Raw genomic sequence first — 4,022 nt, 5'->3', positions numbered from 1 at the left:
ACCAACCCCCCCCCCCCCCCCCCCAAAAAAAAAAAAACCAGAATAAAAAAAAACATGACGTAATAACTTATTAATAAAGGAAAAAAAAAGACGACAATAACAACACAAAGTTTCAGGCTCAGCTACACAGGTGCGGGGGTTAGGGGTAAGGATAAGGTTACGGAGAAGGGTTAGGGGTAGGGGTGGAGGTAGGGGTTAGGGGTTAGGGTAAGGTTATAGGTGGGAGTGGCAGGAGTAGGCGTAGGCGTAGGCGTAGGCGTAGGCGTAGGAGGTCTCGGGTATTGGGATTACGGGACACGGAGTAGTGAAGTTGAACGTTGAACGTTGATATAAGGTTTTTTCCCCTGGTGGTTGTCAACCCCCAGAATTTAGCGTTAAAAGTGGAGGTCGTCCCAAGCCAAACTTCCACATGAGGCCAAGAGAGGTGATCCATGGAAACACGTGTACATGTGGGGGGGGGTAATTCACCAATAGCCATTGGATCTTCCCAGACATCTGACACGGTTACACTGAGGAAGAAAAAGTTGGAACGTAAATACTCTGGCACAATAACTTACACCCATATTACTAATACATCTTGTCCAAATGGGGGTTTAGAGTTAGAGCTAGCTAAGACCCGAGAAACTTTTTCATTAAGAGTATATAGAAATGTTGTGTGAGATATGTGTGATTTATGGCACATGAATGTAGTTTTAATCTGGTGTGTCATGGTTTTGTAGCATAAGCTACGTCGAAGGTTTTTCCGGCTGAGATTTAAACCTTTTTTTAGAAGCAAAAAACCCCATTCAACTGTACCTGCCTACCTTCTCCCAGATGACGCGACTGGATTATAGTTACGAGAGTGATTTTTCGAAGCATGCCGAACCGCAAGAGTCTCGTAATCGATAAGCGCCAGCTCTCCCATACCCAGTCCTATCCAGAGAATTTCTCTTTAAATGGGGAGATGGGGAGTGAATATAGTGTCGAAGCCAGCGGATAGTTGGGGAAAGATAGCAAACCTTTCCATCTCTCCCACTGCTTGGTGTTTTCTTTGCAGGTGGTTCTTGGTGCACACACAAACTCCAGAGTCAAAATACCTTCGGCTGAAAAAGTCATCTACATGCCTCAGTTCTAATATCTCGTATGGAGCACAAACGAAATGGAGTATAATGTTTAATTTTTTTTATTTTTTATTTTTAATTTTTTTGCTTGCGTGCGCCTCCCAAGCACAACTCCTCGCACACACTTAATGTACACTTTGGTGGGGTAATGTTTTCGCAGTTCTCCAGGTTCTAATCACCTAATTCTATCTAAAATTCAATTACTGTTACCAACTGCAAGCTCGGGTGGGGAAGAAAAGCAAGATACTGATTTGTCATGGAAAGATAGTTAACGTTTGTTGCATGTTGTTGAACCAAGTAGCCAACGATCTAAACTCTAGCGGAATGTGGGGTAACACGTGATGATAATCAACGTGGTATCCGCTCACGCTCCACATGGTGTGGCGCAACACCTAGCCGTGCCACTGCAACTGCGCCTTGCAGTTGCTTGATATCTCAAACAACAAAATATACTGTCCCTTTCTGTATTTTCCATTACGCTCATCCTGGGCTGCAAAAATTAATTAATTTCTGTCGGTTCTATCTTCTCCATTGAAATCAGTGGAATGCAGGCTTCATGAATCTCCCTGATTATTTATCATGAAGTCGATGTGCAGTAGCTCTATCCCACCCTTCTCAACAAGTTCATGATGAATCTGATGGTTATGAGTGTTTAAGAATTCCCTCTTCATAATCATCAATAAAATGCTCTTATTATTGATTTTCAACTTTGCGAAGATCGCATCATTTATGGTCTGCATTATGGTCTGCATCATATAGCGTGTTATTCAACCACATGACTATGATTATTATTCATCCTTGCATCTATTCTGAGTGGACTATGACAAGTTGTTGTTCATGTTGTAAAGCTGAGTTCAAAGCTAACTACATGAATTGATTATATAAAAGTAACCTAGTGTTGAAAGCTTATTTATGAAACACAAAGTCTATATCTTAAACTCTATAAGAAGGTTCTTATGAGTGATTAATTCCAAGCCTAGGAAAATGTTAGCAATTTATGTGGAAAAGGCCTCTGGCTAGTTGTCCATATACTGATCAAGATCGGATGTGGGTCGAATGACGTAGTCGATTTTAAAATGTCTCATAAAATATAAAATACTGTGTAAGATTTGAACCCACGACTAATAGTTTTCCACGCGAAGTGGCCATATAGTGACTGCCTTAACCAATCAGTCATCAGAGACTTCTCTAAAATTCTTTCTCAGTATTTGAATTGAGCACAATATATGAAATATTTGTCTTTTAAAATAATAGTAAAACTTACTTCAATAACTCAAAGTAATGTAGTTGTAATTTTAATGAGCTAATACTCAGTTGATAATTTTTCTATCAAATATGCAGAATAGAATTACTAGTAATTGAGTAATCTTTAATTATTCTCTCTTTTCTGTCATTCTCTGCAGAGCTATTTACAATTACAAACCATCTCTTTTCTTACTCTCATATTCTTATTTGTGTTCTACTGCTAATTTACATATAATACATTTAAAGCTTAATTTGATAACATGATTTAGAGCAACTAGTTGTGAAATTCACAAAAATAAAAAATAAAAGTGGAAGAGAGAGCTTTGATATAATTTTTGTTGAATATTTTCTCAATCAGCTGCATGAAGATGTTTCACATCTGATATACTCTCTCATCAAAGTATTACTTGTTAGGCTCAGCGCCCGACCGAGGCTCGGCGCCCGATTAGGCCTAATCCACATCACGTGACCAAGTGACCATGCAGGTGGTTATAATCCAGGCAGGCCCCAGCACCGCCTTTCATCCCATCAAGCTTAGTATTTTGTTATATAGCAGTTAGCAACACAGAGAGTTTCCTTCCTATGCAGTTCGCATTCGCACCCTAACATTACTATAAAATAAATGAAAATTGATAATTACAATGAGCTAGTTACAGAAAAAAGCCAATAACTAACATATATAAACAAATAAGAAAATATTATTAGAAAAGAAAAAAAGAGAAGAGAAATTATATAAGACAGAGTTACATTAACATAATCAATCATCTAGCAAGACAGATCATCTACTGAGACAGATCTCCACCATTCAATATTTTTCTAATTGAATATCACCACAACTAAATAGTAAAACCAGCTAATTACATTATAAATTATTCCCTATATGCTGGGAGCATGTATGAATAGTATGTTCTATAACATCATATCCACTATACTGTGGTGCTGCTCACTTTTGTGATTGCTTATCAGACTGCTCTATTACCTCTCTTTTCTTTGCAATACCTCTTTGTATGTGATCCACTCCTTCTTGAACAGTTAAGCCCTCTCCCTGGCTTACATATATATGACATCTTTCTTGCTTTCTCTTTTACTTTGCATTTACAGTCTTCAGCTCTTTGTTTTCTTTTGTCAAAATAATAGCACTATGCATAGTCATCTGACATTCCTTAACTAGCTTTTCCAGAGCTTGATTGATTGAACTGAGTGGACTCTATATACAGTGCTTGAGATATTTCTTAATCTTATTACTCTGAAGCTTCAGTTGTCATATATTATGAGATGTAGCAGTGGCTCAGGAGGCCTAGGAGTTATGTGAGGTCTCTGAGAGAGTTAGTGTATATATCTAAGTATTGAGCTGGGAAAGAACCTGCTTTGAATCATACAGAGCTAGTTCTGGAGCTTTAAATCCACTCTGAATATTCTTTTCACTCAGAGCTACTGTATGAAATAAAGAATAAATAGTTAAAAACTCATTCTTATCAATATGATTGATGTCAAGTCTTATTCTCTTCTCAATCTCTTTTCTATATGCTTGCTTCAATGAGGAAAAATAAGCAACATCTAAAAACAGTAAGAGATGAGAGGAATGAGCTAGCATATAAAAAGAAATAATCAAGTTTTGAGTACACAACTGATCAAACTCAGGATCGTTGTAACTGCCATGTTCATCAAGAATCAAGA

This window comes from Paracoccidioides brasiliensis, assembly GCF_000150735.1.
Source record: "Paracoccidioides brasiliensis Pb18 unplaced genomic scaffold supercont2.9, whole genome shotgun sequence".
Classification (NCBI taxonomy): domain Eukaryota; kingdom Fungi; phylum Ascomycota; class Eurotiomycetes; order Onygenales; family Ajellomycetaceae; genus Paracoccidioides; species Paracoccidioides brasiliensis.
Note: the sequence above shows the minus strand (reverse complement) of the source record.